General features: G+C 43.8%; 1 protein-coding gene across 1 annotated transcript in view; it reads right to left on the reverse strand.

The window, feature by feature from the left end:
- Positions 1-21649, reverse strand: part of LOC139549548 (contactin-5-like) — a 785449-nt gene that overhangs the window by 662377 nt on the left and 101423 nt on the right. Inside the window, exon 2 of the mRNA XM_071360158.1 lies at positions 3651-3855. The gene's annotated coding sequence lies outside the window, so the exon portion shown is untranslated. The remainder of the gene's footprint in view (positions 1-3650; positions 3856-21649) is intronic.

Consider the following 21649-nt stretch of genomic DNA (forward strand, 5'->3'; position numbering starts at 1 on the left):
GTGAGTGCTGTCTCACAATAACCCAAGCTGTATGTTGTGGTAAAGTTATTTTTAAAAATCTAACACAGCGGTTGCATTAAGAACCAGTGTATCTTTCATTTGCCATACAACAAGTATTTTTATGTAAAGTTTATGATGAGTTCTTTGGTCAGATTAGGTGAGTGTCCAAAATATCTCCGGACATTCTGGGGAATTGTTGCTACGTATTCACAATGTATAACCACGATTTGCAGCTCTAAATATGCACATTTTTGAACAAAACATAAATGTATTGTATAACATGATGTCATAAGACTGTCATCTGATGAAGTCCAAAGGTTAGTGATTCATTTTATACCTATTGCTGGTTTTTGCGAAAGCTACCTTTGCGGTGAATAAATTTGTGTCCTTTGTGTGTTTGGCTATTGTGGTAAGCTAATATAATTCTATATTGTGTTTTCGCTGTAAAACACTTAAAATATCGGAAATATTGGCTGGATTCACAAGATGTTTATCTTTCATTTGCTGTACACCATGTATTTTTCATAAATGTTTTATGATGAGTATTTAACTATTTCACGTTGCTCTCTGTAATTATTCTGGCTGCTTTGGTGCTATTTTTGATGGTGGCTGCAATGTAAAACTATGATTTATACCTCAAATATGCACATTTTCGAACTAAACATAAATGTATTGTATAACATGTTATAAGACTGTCATCTGATGAAGTTGTTTAAGGTTAGTGATTAATTTTATCACATTTTGTGGGTTTTGTGAAAGCTACCTATGCGGTGGAAACATGGTGAAAATATGCAGTTGTGTGTTTGGCTATTGTGGTTAGCTAATAGAAATACATATTGTGTTTTCGCTGTAAAACATTTTAAAAATCGGAAATGATGGCTGGATTCACAAGATGTTTATCTTTCATTTGCTGTATTGGACTTGTGATTTCATGAAAATTATATTATATGATATCCCTGTCCAATTAGGCTAGGCTATGCTAGTCAGCTTTTTTGATGAGGAGGATCCCGGATCAGGGAGGGTGATGAAGTAGAGGTTAAGCCATTTTGCCACAACTTTGGAAGTATGCTTGGGGTTATTGTCCATTTGGAAGACCCATTTGCGACCAAGCTTTAACTTCCTGACTGATGTCTTGAGATGTTGCTTCAATATATCCACATAATTTCCCTGCTTCATGATGCCATCTATTTTGTGAAGTGCACCAGACCCTCGTGTTGCAAAGCACCCCCATAACATGATGATCCCCCCCCCCCCCCCGTGCTTCACGGTTGGGATGGTGTTCTACGGCTTGCAAGCGTCCCCCTTTTTCCTCCAAACATAACGATGGTCATTATGACCAAACAGTTCTATTTTTGCTTCATCAGACCAGAGGACATTTCTCGAAAATGTACGATCTTTGACCCAATGTGCAGTTGCAAACCGTAGTCTGGCTTTTTTATGGAGGTTTAGGAGCAGTGGCTTCTTCCTTGCTGAGCGGCCTTTCAGGTTATGTCGATATAGGACTTTTCTTACTTGTATATAGATACTTTTGTACCTGTTTCCTCCAGCATCTTCACAAGGTCTTTTGCTGTTGTTCTGGGATTGATTTGCACTTTTTGCACCAAAGTACGTTCATCTCCAAAAGACAGAACGCGTCTCCTTCCTGAGCGGTATGATGGCTGTGTGGTCCATGGTGTTTATATATGTGTACTATTGTTTGTACGGATGAACGTGGTACCTTCAGGCGTTTGGAAATTGCTCCCAAGGATGAACCAGACTTGTGGAGATGTCAATTTTTTTTTCTGATTTCTTTGCTTATCTCTTTTGATTTTCCCATGATGTCAAGCAAAGAGGCATTGAGTTTGAAGGTAGTCCTTGAAATACATCCACTGGTACACCTCCAATTGAATCAAATTATCTGAATTAGCCTATCAAAAGCTTCTAAAGCCATGACATCATCTTCTGGAATTTTCCAAACTGTTTAAAGGCACATTCAAGTTAGTGTTTGTAAACTTCTGACCCACTGGAATTGTGATACAGTGAATTATGAGAGAAATAATCTGTCTGTAAACAATTGTTGGAAAAATGACTTGTGTCATGCACAAAGTAGATGTCCTAACCGACTTGCCAAAACTAGAGTTTGTTAAACTTCTTATGGCTGCAATCCCGGTAACGGGGTCGATATGACAACAGCCAGTGAAAGTGCAGGGCGCCAAATTCAAACAACAGAAATCTCATAATTAAAACTCCTCAAACATACATGTGTTTTATACCATTTTAAAGGTAATCTTGTTGTTAATCCCACCAAAGTGTCCGATTTCAAATAGGATTTTCAGCGAAAGCACCACCAACAATTATGTTAGGTCACCGCCAAATCACAGACAAACACAGTAATTTTTCCAGCCAAAGATAGGAGTCAAAGCACAAATAGAGATAAAATTAATCACTAACCTTTGATGTTCTTCATCAGATGACACTCATACGACTTCATGTTACATGTATTTTGTATGTTTTGTTTGATAAAGTTCATATTTATATGAATAAATGTGAGTTTCCGTTGGCGTGTTACCTTCACTAGTTCCAAAAACATCCAGTGATTTTGCATGGCCACATCGATTCAACAGAAATACTCATTATAAATATAGATGATAATACAAGTTATACACTTGGAATTATAGCTATAGTTCTTTAATTCAACCGCTGTGTCAGATTTCAAAAAAACTTTTCGGAAAAAGCAAACCATGCAATAATCTGAGACGGCGCTCAAAACAATAGTCAAATTAGCTGCCATGTTGGAGTCAACAGAAACCAGAAATTACATGATAAATATTCCCTTACCTTTGATGATCTTCATCAGAATGTACTCCCAGGAATCCCAGGTCCACAATAAATGCTTGATTTGTTCGATAATGTCCGTTATTTATGTCCAATTAACTACTTTTGTTAGCGCGCTTGGTAAACAATTCCAAAGTCACGAAGCGCGTTCCCTAAAAGCTGACGAAATGTCCAAAAGATCAGTAATAGTCAGTAGAAACATGTCAAACGATGTATTGAATCAATCTTTAGAATGTTGTTAACATAAATCTTGAATAAAGTTCCAACCGGAGAATTACATTGACTTCAGATGAGCGATGGAACTGAGCTCCCTCTCATGTGAACGCGCATGGTCAACGAATGGTCAGGTCATGGCAGACCTGACTAATTTTCCTCTCATTCGGCCCCCCTTCACAGTAGAGGCATCAGACAAAGTTCTACAGACTGTTGACATCTAGTGGAAGCCGTATGAAGTGCAAACTCATTCATATCTCGCTGTGATTTCAATGGGATCTTGGTTGAAAATCGATCAGCCTCAGAATTTCCACTTCCTGTTTGGATTTTTTCTCAGGTTTTTGCCTGCCATATGAGTTCTGTTATACTCACATACATAATTCAAACAGTTTTAGAAACTTCAGAGTGTTTTCTATCCAATACTACTAATAATATGCATATATTAGCAACTATGACTGAGGAGCAGGCCGTTTACTCTGGGCACCTCTGTTCACCTTTCATCCAAGCTACTCAATACTGCCCCTGCAGCCACAAGAAGTTAACAAGACATTTGTGGAGTGGTTGAAAGATGAGTTTTAATGACTCCAACCTAAGTGTATGTAAACTTCTGACTTCAACTGTACCTGGCTGACCGGGATGTCGACGGTGAAAATAGGCGATGAGGGCCGGGTCCAGGATGTCATTAGCAGGGACCCAGCACCTCTCCTCCGGGCCAAAACCCTCCCAATCAACCAGGTACTGGAAACCGCTGCCCCGTGGTCGAACCCTCAGGAGGCGTCTCACCGTATACGCTGTCTGGCCATCGATGACCCAGGGGGAGGGATGGGCCTGGAAACAGAAGACAAAGGACTGTAAGACACGGGCTTAATCCTAGACACATGGAAGGTAGGGTGAATATGGAGGGTACGGGGTAACACACGATGGACAGCAGTGGAACTCAGGACTCTGGAGATAGGAAAAGATAGACGATTCCTGGAGTTGGTCTTGAGAATAGCCGATCTGGCAGAGTCCTGTGGCAGACCTGGAAGGTTGTTCCGGGCATACTTCACTCAGACCAGTTGACTGCTCCAGGTAGTGGGGTTGGTTGAGACCAGGCATCTTAAGGTGGTCTCCAGGTCCTGATTAGTTCACTCCGACTGGCCGTTTGATTGGGGATGGAATCCAGAGGATAGACTGGCCAATGCTCCAATAAGGGTGCAGAACGACTTCCAGAACTGAGACGAGAACTGAGGATCCCGGTCAGAAACCATAACCACCGGGAGACCATGGATCCGGAATACGGGCTGCACCATGAGCTGGTCCGTTTCCTTGACAGAGGGTAGTTTAGGGAAAGGCATGAAATGAGCGGCCTTAGAAAACCGATCCACCACTGTCAGAATGACGGTGTTGCCATCAGACGGGGGAAGTCCAGAGAGATATGGGACCAGGGACGATGAAGGACCGGTAGTGGCTGAAGCAGGCCAGAAGGAGCTTGACGTGGAGTCTTGTTCTGGGCGCACACCGTTAGGATGGGTGTTGTTGTGAATCGATGCTTCATGTCCACAAAGGCTTTGTTGACAGCAGGAGATCATTTGAACGGTACTTTGGGAGAAATGAGAGGGGGGCCACCAGGGTGCTGTAACCCCAAATGAAACGGAGGTAGAAGTTTGCGAAACCAAGAAACCGTTGCAACTGCACCCTGGACGTAGGTTGAGGCCAATCCACCACTGCTTTCACCTTTCCAGGATCCATCTGGACATTACCCTCAGCAAAGACATATCAGAGAAAAGTGATTGGAGAGAGTTGGAACTCACACTTCTCGGCTTTCACGAACAGTTGGTTCTCCAGGAGGCGCAGAAAGACCTGCCTGACATGAAGAGCATGTTCTTGGGCAGATCGGGAAAAAAACAGGATGCCGTCAAGGTAGACGAAAACAAAACGGTTGAGCATGTCCCGGAGCACATCGTTTACCAAAGCTTGAAAGACAGCGGGGGACGTTGGTGAGTCCAAACGGCATGACATGACACTCTTAATGTCCGCTAGCTGTGTTGTCCACTCATCCCCTTTGCGTGTCCGAAACAGGTGGTAGGCATTCCGAAGGTCCAACTTGGAAAGAATTATGGCCCCTTGGAGAGGTTCAAAAGCCGAGGAGAGGAGTGATAATGGGTAACGATTTTTTACAGTAATATCATTCAGTCCCCGGTAGTCAATGCACGGATGCAGGGTCTTGTCCTTCTTCTCCACAAAACAAACCCTGCGCCGGCAGGAGATGCAGACGGAAGGACGGCCCCAGTAGCCAGAGACTCCTCTATGTACTCCTCCATAGCCTTGGTCTCCGGCCCGGATAGAGAATATAGCCGACCCCAAGGTGGTGTGGTGTCTTGGAGAAGATCAATGGCACAATCATAAGGACGGTGCGGGGGTAGGGAAGTTGCACGTGCCTTACTGAAAACTTCAAGTAGGTCATGGTACTCAGTGGGAATGACAGAAACATCCAAAGCCTTGCTGAAGTCCTGAGGAAGACGTATTTGAATGGGCACAGTACAATGGGTGACTCCACCTAGTGAGCGGCCGTTCAGTGCCCTAGGATCTATGGGAACTGAGAGAGGTTGAATGTGAATACCTAGCTCAGAAGCAATAGTAGCATCCATAAAACTTTAATCCGCTCCAGAGTCAATAAGCACTCGGAGAGCCTTAGATTGGTCTCCCAACAGCACAAGCACAAAGAAAGGTGTGCGGGTGATGGGAATTAGGGAACTCCCAGTCTGACTCACCAAAGTACTTGTACCCACAAGAGACAAGGGTTTCCTAACAGGGCAGGTAGCCCTGTAATGTCCTGCCCCTCAAAGGTACAGACAACATTTGAAATTCAGCCTACGTGAGTGTTCCCCAACCGATAACCTAGCTCTTCCCAATTGCATAGGCTCAGGAGAATCCAACTCACCCGTCATTGATAATTCACGAGGGAGTTCGGGTGGCTTCGGATCCTCTCGGGAAAACTACCTTCGTGAACTTCCTGATTCCTTTGAAGGTGAGCGAGCCATAGTGGGTGAATGAGTGTGCCCGAGGCCAGACCTCCTCTCACTCCTGCGTTCCCTTAAGCATCCATCAATTTTTATGTTTAGGTCGATGAGGAAGTCGAGATACACCGGCTAGCTCATCTTTTACCACCTCGGATAATCCATGAAGAAAGGGATCGAAGAGAGACTCCAGATTCCAGGCACTCTCGGTGGCCAACGTGCGAAAATCAACAGCTTCCACACTACGGGAGTTGTAGTAAATCAAGAAGTTTACTGGCCACCTCTCTCCTGGATACTGGAGACTCAAATACCTTCCTCACCTCCGCCATGAATTCCTCCAGAGGGCGGATTGCTGCTCCCAAACAATAATATACGCTATCTTCGATCTGTCCGAAGGGACCTAAGATGGCTGTAGCTCAAAAAGTGAGCACTGAGAAAGACAACCCCGGCAGGTACCAGGACTCCCTGAATATCGCTCCGGAGGAGGTAAGCAGGTTTCTCAGGGAACCGGGATAGGCTGTACCAACTCACCACTAAAATGAAAAAATGCACTGGGAGGTTGGGGTCTCTCAGGAATGGCAGACAGCCAATGAGTTAACTCCTAAATTAGCTCCATAGTAGCATTAAACCCTTGGTCGTGGTGTTCTGTCAGAGAACGAAGCCCTTCCAGAAGGTCCTGTAACAGCTCCTCATGTCTCCCAATGGTGGCTCCCTGCAGGGAGACAGTGTGGCAAAGCTGGTCCAAGTTTGCTGGGTCTGTCATGGCCAGTTCCTACTATCATGACACAAGGCGAGACGCAGATGTAGACACCGGAGGCAGATGGTTGGAGTTTAAGATGTTTAATAATCCAAAAGGAGTAGGCAGGAGAATGGTCGTGGATAGGCAAAAGGTCAAAACCAGTTCAGAGTCCAGGAGGTACAGAGTGGCAGACAGGCTCGAGGTCAAGGCAGGCAGAATGGTCCGGCAGGCGGGTACAGAGTCCAGAACAGGCAAGGGTCAAAACCAGGAGGACTAGAAAAAGGAGAATAGCAAAGGCAGGAGTATGGGATAAAACGCTGGTTGACTTGGAACATTCAAGACAAACTGTCAAAGAGAGACAGTAAACACAGGGATAAATACACTGGCACAGAGAGACAGGAAACACAGGGATAAATACACTGGGGAAAACAAACAAAACCTGGAGTGGGTGGAGACAAAAACAAGGACAGGTGAAACAGGTCAAGGTGTGACACAAACAAACAGCAAGTAGCAGCATTGTACAATGGGGGGGGGCTCAATGTAAATTGTCCAGTGGCGATTTTTATGAATAGTTCAGCAGTCTAATGGCTTGGGGGTAGAAGCTGTTAAGGAGCCTTTTGGTCCTAGACTTGGTGCTCCAGTTCCACTTGCTGTGCGGTCGCAGAGAAAACAGTCTATAACTTGGGTGACTGGAGCCTCTGGCAATTTTATGGGCTTTCCTCTAACACTATCTATTATATAGGTCCTGGATGGCAGGAAGCTTGGCCCCAGTGATGTACTGGGCCGTTTCGCATTACCCTCTGTAGCGCCTTACGGTCAGATGCCGAGCAGTTCCCATACCAGGCTGTGATGCAACCAGTCAGGATGCTCTAAATGGTGCTGCTGTAGAACATTTTGAGGATAAGGTGGCCCATGTCAAATCTTTTCAGGCTCCTAAGGGGGAAAAGGTTTTGTCGTGCCCTCTTCACTACTATCTTGGTATGTTTGGACCATGATAGTTCGTTGGTGATGAGGACACCAAGGAACTTGAAACTCTCGACCCGCTCCACTACAGCCCCGTCGATGTTAATGGTGGCCTGTTTCAGGGCAGAAAGACAGATGTTTACCTTGTCAGCTCAGGGATTCGATCTAGCAACCTTTCGGTTACTGGCCCAATGCTCTAACCGCTAGGCTACCTGCCATATGCAAACAAGAAAATGTTCATCCAGAGGCGGCGCTCCTATTAAAACTCCTAATTTAATGCAGGCAAACTCAAATCAGTTTTACCAAATTTTTATCGGCATGTTAAATGTGCAACCAGAGGGAAAGAAACTCTAGACCGCCTTTACTCCACACACAGAGACGCGTACAAAGCTCTCCCTCTCCCTCCATTTGGCAAATCTGACCATAATTCTATCCTCCTGATTCATGCTTACAAGCAATAATTAAAGCAGGAAGCACCAGTGACTCGGTCAATAAAAAAGTGTTCAGATGAAGCAGATGCTAAGCTACAGGACTGTTTTGCTAGCACATACTGGAAAATGTTCCGCGATTCTTCCGATGGCATTGAGGAGTACACCACACCAGTCACTGGCTTCATCAATAAGTGCATTGATGACGACGTCCACACAGGGACTGTACGTACATACCCCAACCCGAAGCCATAGATTACAGTCAACATTCGCACCGAGCTAAAGGGTAGAGCTGCCGCTTTCAAGGAGCGGGACTCTAACCCAGACGCTTATAAGAAATCCCGCTATGCCCTCCGACGAACCATCAAACAGGAGTCAATACAGGACTAATGTCGAATCGTACTACACCGGCTCCGACGCTGGTCGGCTGTAGCAGGGCTTGAAAACTATTACAGATTACAAAGGGAAGCACAGCCGAGAGCTGCCTAGTGACACGTGCCTACCAGATGAGCGAAATAACTTCTGTGCTCGCTTCAAGGCAAGTAACAGCATCAGCTGTTCTGGACGACTGTGTGATCACACTTTCTGCAGCCGATGTGAGTAAGACCTTTAAACAGGTCAACATTCACAAGGATGCATGGCCAAACGGATTACCAGAACGTGTACTCAGAGCATGCGCTGACCAACTGGCAAGTTTCTTCATTGACATTTTCAACCTCTCCCTGTCTGAGTCTGTAATAACAACATGTTTCAAGCAGACCACCATAGTCCCTGTGCCCAAGGTAAGCTTATCAAGGTAAGCTGCCTAAATGAATACCGACCCATAGCACTCACGTCTGTAGCCATGAAATTCTTTGAAAGGCTGGTCATGGCTCACATCAACACCATTATCCCAGAAACCCTAGACCCACTCCAATTTGCATACCGCCCCAACAGATCCACAGAAGATGCAATCTCTATTGCACTCCACACTGCCTTTTCACACCTGGACAAAAGGAACACCTATGTGAGAATGCTGTTAACTTCTTATGGCTGAAGGGGCAGTATTGAGTAGCTTGGATGAAAGGTGCCCATATCAAACGGCCTGCTCCTCAGTCATAGTTGCTAATATTTGCATATTATTATTAGTAGAAAACACTCTAAAGTTTCTAAAACTGTTTGAATTATGTCTGTGAGATTAACAGAACTCATATTGGCAGGCAAAATCCTGAGTTGAAATCAAAACAGGAAGTCAGAAATCTGAGCCTGTGTGTATTCACCAGAGTCCCTAAAGAAATCCACTCGAGATATTAATGATGTTGCACTGCCTTGGGGTTCCACTAGATGTCAGCAATCAACAGAACTAAGTCTGATGACTCTAATGTGAAGGGGGTCGAATTATACAGAATTTAGTATCAGGTCCCATGAGGTGACCATGCATTCCCCACGCGCGTGCACGTGAGAGGCAGCTGTGTTCCATCTCTCAATTGAAGTCGTTATAGTTCTCCGGTTGGAACGTTATTCAAGATGTATGTTAACTACATTCTAAAGATTGATTCAGTACATCGTTTGCCATGTTTCTACTGACTGTAACGGAATGTTTGGACATTTCGTCACGTTATAGTGGTTGCGCTTTGAGACTTTGGTTAGGGTTTTGGTAAACAATTCGAAAGTAGCTAATTTGACATAAATAACGGACATGAATGAACAAATCAAGCATTTATTGTGGACCTGGGATTCATAGGACTACATTCTGATGAATTCCTCAAAGGTAAGGAAACATTTATCATGTATTTTCGGGTTTCTGTTGAGTCCAACATGGTGGCTAATTTGGCTAATCACCTGAGCGCCGTCTCAGATTATTGCATGGTTTATATTTACGTAAAGTTTTTTTGAAATCTGACATAGCGGTTGCATTAAGGAGAGGTATATCTATAATTCAATGTGTATAACTTGAATTATCATCTATATTTATGATGAGTATTTATGTTGAAACGATGGGCTATGCAAAGTCACTTGATAATTTTGCATTTAGTCAATCTAGTCGCCTCAATGTAAACTCAGATTTTTTGATATAAATATGAATTTAATCAAACAAAACATGCATGTATTGTGTAACATGAAGTCCTATGAGTGTCATCTGATGAAAATAATCGAAGGTTAGTGATTCTTTTTATCTCTATTCTGGTTTTTGTGAAGCTATATTTAGCTGGGAAAAATGGCTATGCTTATTGTGGTTTTGTGGTGACCTAACATAATCGTTTGTAGTGCTTTCGCTGAAAAGCCTATTTGAAATCGGACACTTTGGTGGGATTAACAACAAGATTACCTTTAAAATGATATAAGACACATGAATGTCTGAGGAATTTTAATTATGAGATTTCTGGTTTTTGAATTTGGCGCCCTGCACTTGGACTGGCTGTTGTCATATCAGCCATAAGAAGTGAACTTCTCTAGGATATGTGGGACGTCCCACTTGGCCAAAAGCCAGTAAAAATGCAGAGCGTCAAATTCAAATATATTACTATAAAAATCTAACTTTCATGAAATCACACATGAAAGACACCAAATTTAAGCTACACTTGTTGTGAATCCAGCCAACATGTCTGATTTCAAAAAGGATTTTAAGCCGAAAGCACACCAAACGATTATGTTAGGTCAGTAGATAGCCACAGAAAACACAGCCATTTTTCCAGCCAAAGAGAGGAGTAACAAAAACCAGAAAAAGAGATAAAATTAATCACTAACCTTTCATGATCTTCATCAGATGACACTCATAGGACTTCATGTTACAAAATACATGTATGTTTTGTTCGGTAAAGTTCATATTTATATCCAAAAATCTGAGTTTAGGTGGGACGCTACTGTCTCAGAGAAAATGCAGAGCGCCAAATTCAAATTAATGACTATGAAAATTATTATAAAAATCTAACTTTCATTAAATCACACTTGAAAGATACCAAATTAAAGCTACACTGGTTGTGAATCCAGCCAACATGTCATAATTCAAATAGGCTTTTCGGCGAAAGCAAACAATGCTATTATCTGAGCATAGCACAATAGTAAACAAGGACAGAGAAGCATATTTCAATCCTTCAGGCGCGACACAAAACGCATAAATAAAAATGTAATTCATGCCTTACCTTTGACGAGCTTCTGTTGTTGGCACTGTAATATATTCCCATAAACATGACAAATGGTCCTTTTGTTCGATTAATTCCGTCGATATATATCCAAAATGTCAATTTATTTGGTGCGTTTAATGCAGAAAAACACCGCTTCCAAATTGCTCAAACGTGACTACAAAATATCTCAAAGGTTACCTGTAAACTTTGCCAAAAAATGTCAAACTACTTTTGTAATACAACTTTAGGTATTTTTTTACGTTAATAATCGATAAAATTGAAGACGGGATGATCTGTGTTCAATACAGGATTAAAATCAACCGTAGCATGTCTTCTGGTCATGCGCTTCTATCTCACAGGACATCTAGAGTGACTCGACTTCAAGATGGCCGTATTTCTTCATTACACAAAGGAATAACCTCAACCAATTTCTCAAGACTGTTGACATCCAGTGGAAGCGGTAGGAACTGCAAGCAGGTCGATTAGAAATCTGGTTTCCCAATGAAACCTCATTGAAAAGAGAGTGCCCTAAAAAAAAAAAAAAATCTGAATGGATTGTCCTCGGGGTTTTGCCTCCTAAATAAGTTACTAACAATATGCATATCTTATCTTCTGGGGATGAGTAACTGGCAGTTGGATTTGGGTATGCTTTTCATCCAAACGTGAAAATGCTGCCCCCTATCCTAGAGAAGTTAATTGACTACAGATCAGCGTTCAACACCATAGTGCCCTCAATGCGCGTCAATAAGCTAAGGACTCTGGGACTAAACACTTCCTTCTGCAACTGGATCCCGGACTTCCTGATGGGCCGCTCCCACATGGTAAGGGTAGGTAACAACACATCCGCCACGCTGGTCCTCAACACGGGGGCCCCTCAGGGGTGCGTGCTCAGTCCCCTCCTGTACTCCCTGTTCACTCATGACTGCACGGCCAGGCACGACTCCAACCCCATCATTAAGTTTGCTGATGACACAACAGTGGTAGGCCTGATCACCGAGCACGCCCCATTATCATCGACGGGGCTGTAGTGGAGCAGGTTGAGAGCTTCAAGTTCCTTGGCGTCCACATCACCAACAAACTAACATGGTCCCGGCACACCAAGACAGTCGTGAAGAGGGCACGACAAGACCTATTCCCCCTCAGGGGACTGAAAAGATTTGGCATGGGTCCTCAGATCCTCAAAAGGTTCTACAGCAGCACTATCGAGAGCATCCTGACGGGTTGCATCAACGCCTGGTATGGCAACTGCAACCGCAAGGCACTACAGAGGGTAGTGTGAACGGCCCAGTACATCACTGGGGCCAATCATCCTGCCATCCAGGACCTCTATACCAGGCGGTGTAAAGGCCCTAAAAAATGTCAAAGACCCCAGCAACCCTAGTCATAGACTGTTCTCTCTGCTACCGCACAGCAAGTGGTACCGGAACGCCAATTCTAGGTCCAAGAGGCTTCTAAACAACTTCTACCCCCAAGCCATAAGACTCCTGAAAATCTAATGAAATGGCTACCCAGACAATTTTCATTGCCACCCCACCCACCCCCCAATTTCTACGCTTGCCGCTACTCTCTGCTATTATGTGTGCATCGTCACTTTAATAACTCTACCTACATGTACATATTACTTCAATTACCTCGACACCGGTGCCCCCATACATTGAGTCTGTACCGGAACCCCTGTATATAGCCTCCACATTGAGTCTGTACCGGAACCCCTGTATATAGCCTCCACATTGACTCTGTACCGTAACACCGTGTATATAGCCTCCACATTGAGTATGTACCGGAACCCCTGTACATAGCCTCCACATTGAGTCTGTACCGTAACACCCTGTATATAGCCTCCACATGGAGTCTGTACCGTAACACCCTGTATATAGCCTCCACATTGAGTCTGTACCGTAATACCCTGTATATAGTATTCTTATATAGCCCCGTTATTGTACTGCTGCTCTCTAACTTTTTTTAGATCTACTTGTTGTATTCGGCGCACGTGACAAATAACATCTAATTTGATTTATTACAGTCCTGCAGTGGAATACATGACTGTTACAGTGCTGCAGTGGAATACATGACTGTCAATGTGCCTCAGTGGAATACATGACTGTTAATGTGCAGCAGTGGAATACATGACTGTCAATGTGCTGCAGTGGAATATATGACTGTTAATGTGCTGCAGTGGAATACATGACTGTCAATGTGCCTCAGTGGAATACATGACTGTTAATGTGCAGCAGTGGAATACATGACTGTCAATGTGCTGCAGTGGAATATATGACTGTTAATGTGCAGCAGTGGAATACATGACTGTTAATGTGCTGCAATGAAATACATGACTGTTGACCTAACCCTTCTCTAGGGTAGGGGGCAGCATTCGGAATTTTGGATGAAATGCATGCCCAAATGTAACCGCCTGCGTCTCGGGCCCAGAATATATGATATGCATATAACTGGTAGATTTGGATAGAAAACACTCTAAAGTTTCCAAAACTGTTAAAATAGTGTCTGTGAGTATAACAGAACTGATTTGGCAGGCAAAAAGCTGAGAAAAATCCATTCAGGAAGTCGTTTTTTGGGGGGGTTTGTAGTTTTCTATTCAATGCCAATACAGTATCCATTGACTTAGGACTCAAAATGCAGTTTCTATGCCTTCCACTAGATGTCAACAGTCTTCAGAAAATGTTTCAGGCTTGTATTCTGAAAAATGAAGAAGTAAGAGCAGTCTGAATGAGTGGACCCTGCCGTGTCACAGAGCTTTTTCCTGCGCAAGACCGAGAGAGTGCGTTTCTTGTTTAGATTTTATATTGACGACGTTATTGTCCGGTTGAAATATTATTGATTATTTAGGCTAAAAACAACCTGAGGTTTGAATATAAACATCGTTTGACATGTTTCTATGAACTTTACGGATACAATTTTGATTTTTTTGTCTTTCCGTTTTTACTTTGTTTGAGCCTGTGGATTACTGAAGAAAACGCGCAAACAAAACAGAGGTTTTGGGTATAAAGAGACTTTATCGAACAAAAATAACATTTATTGAGTAAATGAATGTCTGCTGAATGCAACCATATGTAGATCATCAAAGGTAAGGGATTAATTTTATCTCTATTTCTAAATTGTGTAACTGTTCTATCTGGCTGGCTACTGTTTGTAATGATTTGTCTAGTGGGCTATGTTCTCATAATCCTAATGTATGCTTTCGCCGTAAAGCATTTTAAAAATCTGACACCGTGGTTGGATTCACAAGCAGTTAATCTTTAAACCTATGTAAAATATGTTTTGTTTTCAGAATTTTTATAATGAGTATTTCTGTATTTGAATTTGGCGCCCAGCAGTTTCACTGGCTGTTGAAGAGGTGGGACGCTACCGTCTCACGTGCCCAAGAGAGGTTAATGTGCCTCAGTGGAATACATGACTGTTAATGTGCCTCAGTGGAATACATGACTGTTAATGTGCTCCAGTGGAATTTACAGCAGCAGAGTTGAGATAGGAAATGTCTGTCTGTCTGTCTGTCTGTCTGTCTGTCTGTCTGTCTGTCTGTCTGTCTGTCTGTCTGTCTGTCTGTCTGTCTGTCTGTCTGTCTGTCTGTCTGTCTGTCTGTCTGTCTGTCTGTCTGACGTGGCAATTTCCTGTATTACCATATGAGAGGAGAGTTACAAACCACACACCAGTCAGAGTTATACTTAAACTTCACCTTTAATAATAATTAAGCTTTGCAATAGCATTTGACTTTCAACAATTCACTATCTCTAATGAATAGTTGAGTGTCAACATAATGGCAACTGAGATCTTTTATAGCAAAGATCCACCCCCTAGTCGACATGACAAACCACAGATCTTAGGAACTCTTCACAAAGGGCCTTTTACTTGAGAAAGGAGTATCCCATAGCCAGATAGCATTAGCTATAAATTATCGTTCAGTTTGGTCTCTAAGACGAGGTTCTAATCTCGTTCCTGGTACTTCATAGTACCAAAACATTACCTCATCCAAGGCATTACTCAATTGTCAACTCTATATTCTCCCATCTCAAGTAAACCCCCTCTTCTCCCCACTCCTGGACAAGCTCACTGAGGGGAGTGACTTGTGCACAGACATTGTAGTGCCAAGAGATAATTGGTTCCCCCTTAATCATCCCTTCACATGGTTTAACAGATACATTCACATATCAAGACAATGTTCCATTCTGACCTCTCCCCTCTCTGGGCCCAAAGTGACTGAGCCCTAGCTGAGAAGGGAAAAGTGCAACTGCCAACAGTATGGTCCAAAGGGAGACATTCTAATGACAAGTATCTCACATAAGCATATTATGTAAATAAAACATCTTATTTATCTATGTTACCCAACTAATTCTGATTCATCCTCCACACTGTCTAGCTGTGTCTCTTCTGGTGGGTCTCTTCTTGTATGTCACAGGTATTGTCTGCAAGAAAAACAAGGAATGCTTTGGACAAATGCTTTGATGATGTTTTGTAAAAATATGTTTTCGTCTACCATTATGGAATGATCATCAAACAAGTCCTACACAGTAGAGTGGTGACTGAGCATTCATACATATTGAAGCTAAACATGTCACTGAGGATCAGACAGGGAGGATTGTCCTGTGACTTTCTCCTGAGGTTTACAAATGTTTGATCACATACAAGTACAGCTGGAGTAACCTATCACAGAGATACTCAGCGTCTAATCATCACCATCCATCCTGAGTTAAAAATCATTATGTTTGGGATCAATACAGTGAGGAATGCTTGGATGAAATTACAGTCATTTAGTGAGAGGTCAATACGGGAAAAAGATTGAAGAAGATGTTTACAATCTTGACTACAGCATGTCAGGAGAGAGCTCATCTCTGTCAGTCTAGATGGTATGGTAGAGAGCTCATCTCTGTCAGTCTAGATGGTATGGTAGAGAGCTCATCTCTGTCAGTCTAGATGGTATGGTAGAGAGCTCATCTCTGTCAGTCTAGATGGTTTGGTAGAGAGCTCACCTCTGTCAGTCTAGATGGTATGGTAGAGAGCTCATCTCTGTCAGTCTAGATGGTTTGGTAGAGAGCTCATCTCTGTCAGTCTAGATGGTTTGGTAGAGAGCTCACCTCTGTCAGTCTAGATGGTTTGGTAGAGAGCTCATCTCTGTCAGTCTAGATGGTTTGGTAGAGAGCTCATCTCTGTCAGTCTAGATGGTATGGTAGAGAGCTCATCTCTGTCAGTCTAGATGGTTTGGTAGAGAGCTCACCTCTGTCAGTCTAGATGGTATGGTAGAGAGCTCATCTCTGTCAGTCTAGATGGTTTGGTAGAGAGCTCATCTCTGTCAGTCTAGATGGTATGGTAGAGAGCTCATCTCTGTCAGTCTAGATGGTATGGTAGAGAGCTCATCTCTGTCAGTCTAGATGGTTTGGTAGAGAGCTCATCTCTGTCAGTCTAGATGGTTTGGTAGAGAGCTCATCTCTGTCAGTCTAGATGGTATGGTAGAGAGCTCATCTCTGTCAGTCTAAATGATTTGGTAGAGAGCTCATCTCTGTCAGTCTAGATGGTATGGTAGAGAGCTCATCTCTGTCAGTCTAGATGGTATGGTAGAGAGCTCATCTCTGTCAGTCTAGATGGTTTGGTTTAGAGCTCATCTCTGTCAGTCTAGATGGTATGGTAGAGAGCTCATCTCTGTCAGTCTAGATGGTATGGTAGAGAGCTCATCTCTGTCAGTCTAGATGGTTTGGTAGAGAGCTCATCTCTGTCAGTCTAGATGGTTTGGTAGAGAGCTCATCTCTGTCAGTCTAGATGGTTTGGTAGAGAGCTCATCTCTGTCAGTCTAGATGGTATGGTAGAGAGCTCATCTCTGTCAGTCTAAATGGTTTGGTAGAGAGCTCGTCTCTGTCAGTCTAGATGGTATGGTAGAGAGCTCATCTCTGTCAGTCTAGATGGTTTGGTAGAGAGCTCATCTCTGTCAGTCTAGATGGTTTGGTAGAGAGCTCATCTCTGTCAGTCTAGATGGTATGGTAGAGAGCTCATCTCTGTCAGTCTAGATGGTTTGGTAGAGAGCTCACCTCTGTCAGTCTAGATGGTTTGGTAGAGAGCTCACCTCTGTCAGTCTAGATGGTTTGGTAGAGAGCTCATCTCTGTCAGTCTAGATGGTATGGTAGAGAGCTCATCTCTGTCAGTCTAGATGGTTTGGTAGAGAGCTCACCTCTGTCAGTCTAGATGGTTTGGTAGAGAGCTCACCTCTGTCAGTCTAGATGGTTTGGTAGAGAGCTCATCTCTGTCAGTCTAGATGGTATGGTAGAGAGCTCATCTCTGTCAGTCTAGATGGTTTGGTAGAGAGCTCATCTCTGTCAGTCTAGATGGTATGGTAGAGAGCTCATCTCTGTCAGTCTAGATGGTTTGGTAGAGAGCTCATCTCTGTCAGTCTAGATGGTTTGGTAGAGAGCTCACCTCTGTCAGTCTAGATGGTTTGGTAGAGAGCTCATCTCTGTCAGTCTAGATGGTATGGTAGAGAGCTCATCTCTGTCAGTCTAGATGGTTTGGTAGAGAGCTCACCTCTGTCAGTCTAGATGGTATGGTAGAGAGTTCACCTCTGTCAGTCTAGATGGTATGGTAGAAAGCTCATCTCTGTCAGTCTAGATGGTTTGGTAGAGAGCTCATCTCTGTCAGTCTAGATGGTTTGTTAGAGAGCTCATCTCTGTCAGTCTAGATGGTTTGGTAGAGAGCTCATCTCTGTCAGTCTAGATGGTTTGGTAGAGAGCTCATCTCTGTCAGTCTAGATGGTATGGTAGAGAGCTCATCTCTGTCAGTCTAGATGGTATGGTAGAGAGCTCATCTCTGTCAGTCTAGATGGTATGGTAGAGAGCTCATCTCTGTCAGTCTAGATGGTTTGGTAGAGAGCTCATCTCTGTCAGTCTAGATGGTTTGGTTTAGAGCTCATCTCTGTCAGTCTAGATGGTATGGTAGAGAGCTCATCTCTGTCAGTCTAGATGGTTTGGTAGAGAGCTCATCTCTGTCAGTCTAGATGGTATGGTAGAGAGCTCATCTCTGTCAGTCTAGATGGTTTGGTAGAGAGCTCATCTCTGTCAGTCTAGATGGTTTGGTAGAGAGCTCATCTCTGTCAGTCTAGATGGTATGGTAGAGAGCTCATCTCTGTCAGTCTAGATGGTTTGGTAGAGAGCTCATCTCTGTCAGTCTAGATGGTATGGTAGAGAGCTCATCTCTGTCAGTCTAGATGGTTTGGTAGAGAGGTCATCTCTGTCAGTCTAGATGGTATGGTAGAGAGCTCATCTCTGTCAGTCTAGATGGTTTGGTAGAGAGCTCACCTCTGTTTAGGGTCATGTATAAGATATGCTGGGCAGGCCATTATTTCTACCATTATTTTGGCCACCATGGCTATGCCCCATAGGATGTCACTGCCCCCCATCCACGGGGCACAAGTGGTCACTGAATGGTTTGATGAGCATGAAAACAATGTAAACCATATGCAAGGCTGTCTCAGACACCAGATCTCAACCTAATTGAACACCTATGGGAGGTTCTGGAGTGGCGCCGGAGACAACATTTTCCACCACCAACAACAAAACACGAAAATTATAGAATTTATTGTGGAAAATTGTTGTCGCATCCCTCCAATAGAGTTCCAGAAACTTGAAGAATCTATGCCAAGGCTTATTGAATCTCTTCTGGCTCGTGGTGGTCCATCACCGATTTAGACACTTTATGTTGGTGTTTCCTTTATTTTGGCAGTTACACGTACACTCCTGATGCAAAATGTAACTATATAAAGTATATCATTGTTTTACCTTTGTTGAAGGCACTGACTGTCACTCTGGATAAGTGTCTTTTAAATTACTAAAATGCAACTAAAAATGTGTAACTATTGTTCAGTTCATTCCCCTCCCCCTCCTTCTCCTCTTATCTTAGAGAAGGTCTTCTCACAGAGAAGGTCTTCTCAAAGAAAATATTTATCACAGACAAGGTCTTCTCACAGAGAAGCACATTTCAAAAAGTGAGGCAGTATTTTAACACCTTTGCCCTGTCCTGTCAAGCTGCTGATAGCTTCAGTGTTCCACACATCAACACTGAGACCAAGTCCATTCAGTGGTCCACACATCAACACTGAGACCAAGTCCATTCAGTGTTCCACACATCAACACTGAGACCAAGTCCATTCAGTGGTCCACACATCAACACTGAGACCAAGTCCATTCAGTGTCCCACACATCAACACTGAGACCAAGTCCATTCAGTGTTCCACACATCAACACTGAGACCAAGTCCATTCAGTGGTCCACACATCAACACTGAGACCAAGTCCATTCAGTGGTCCACACATCAACACTGAGACCAAGTCCATTCAGTGGTCCACACATCAACACTGAGACCAAGTCCATTCAGTGGTCCACACATCAACACAGAGACCAAGTCCATTCAGTGTCCCACACATCAACACTGAGACCAAGTCCATTCAGTGTTCCACACATCAACACTGAGACCAAGTCCATTCAGTGGTCCACACATCAACACTGAGACCAAGTCCATTCAGTGGTCCACACATCAACACTGAGACCAAGTCCATTCAGTGGTCCACACATCAACACTGAGACCAAGTCCATTCAGTGGTCCACACATCAACACTGAGACCAAGTCCATTCAGTGTTCCACACATCAACACTGAGACCAAGTCCATTCAGTGGTCCACACATCAACACTGAGACCAAGTCCATTCAGTGTCCCACACATCAACACTGAGACCAAGTCCATTCAGTGTTCCACACATCAACACTGAGACCAAGTCCATTCAGTGGTCCACACATCAACACTGAGACCAAGTCCATTCAGTGGTCCACACATCAACACTGAGACCAAGTCCATTCAGTGTTCCACACATCAACACTGAGACCAAGTCCATTCAGTGGTCCACACATCAACACTGAGACCAAGTCCATTCAGTGTCCCACACATCAACACTGAGACCAAGTCCATTCAGTGTTCCACACATCAACACTGAGACCAAGTCCATTCAGTGGTCCACACATCAACACTGAGACCAAGTCCATTCAGTGGTCCACACATCAACACTGAGACCAAGTCCATTCAGTGGTCCACACATCAACACTGAGACCAAGTCCATTCAGTGGTCCACACATCAACACTGAGACCAAGTCCATTCAGTGGTCCACACATCAACACTGAGACCAAGTCCATTCAGTGGTCCACACATCAACACTGAGACCAAGTCCATTCAGTGTTCCACACATCAACACTGAGACCAAGTCCATTCAGTGTTCCACACATCAACACTGAGACCAAGTCCATTCAGTGGTCCACACATCAACACTGAGACCAAGTCCATTCAGTGTTCCACACATCAACACTGAGACCAAGTCCATTCAGTGGTCCACACATCAACACTGAGACCAAGTCCATTCAGTGTTCCACACATCAACACTGAGACCAAGTCCATTCACATCAACACTGAGACCAAGTCCATTCAGTGGTCCACACATCAACACTGAGACCAAGTCCATTCAGTGTTCCACACATCAACACTGAGACCAAGTCCATTCAGTGGTCCACACATCAACACTGAGACCAAGTCCATTCAGTGTTCCACACATCAACACTGAGACCAAGTCCATTCAGTGGTCCACACATCAACACTGAGACCAAGTCCATTCAGTGTTCCACACATCAACACTGAGACCAAGTCCATTCAGTGGTCCACACATCAACACTGAGACCAAGTCCATTCAGTGGTCCACACATCAACACTGAGACCAAGTCCATTCAGTGGTCCACACATCAACACTGAGACCAAGTCCATTCAGTGTTCCACACATCAACACTGAGACCAAGTCCATTCAGTGGTCCACACATCAACACTGAGACCAAGTCCATTCAGTGTTCCACACATCAACACTGAGACCAAGTCCATTCACATCAACACTGAGACCAAGTCCATTCAGTGGTCCACACATCAACACTGAGACCAAGTCCATTCAGTGTTCCACACATCAACACTGAGACCAAGTCCATTCAGTGGTCCACACATCAACACTGAGACCAAGTCCATTCAGTGTTCCACACATCAACACTGAGACCAAGTCCATTCAGTGGTCCACACATCAACACTGAGACCAAGTCCATTCAGTGTTCCACACATCAACACTGAGACCAAGTCCATTCAGTGGTCCACACATCAACACTGAGACCAAGTCCATTCAGTGGTCCACACATCAACACTGAGACCAAGACCATTCAGTGGTCCACACATCAACACTGAGACCAAGTCCATTCAGTGGTCCACACATCAACACTGAGACCAAGTCCATTCAGTGGTCCACACATCAACACTGAGACCAAGTCCATTCAGTGGTCCACACATCAACACTGAGACCAAGTCCATTCAGTGTTCCT

Source organism: Salvelinus alpinus, chromosome 22 (genome assembly GCF_045679555.1).
Source record: "Salvelinus alpinus chromosome 22, SLU_Salpinus.1, whole genome shotgun sequence".
Classification (NCBI taxonomy): Eukaryota; Metazoa; Chordata; class Actinopteri; order Salmoniformes; family Salmonidae; genus Salvelinus; species Salvelinus alpinus.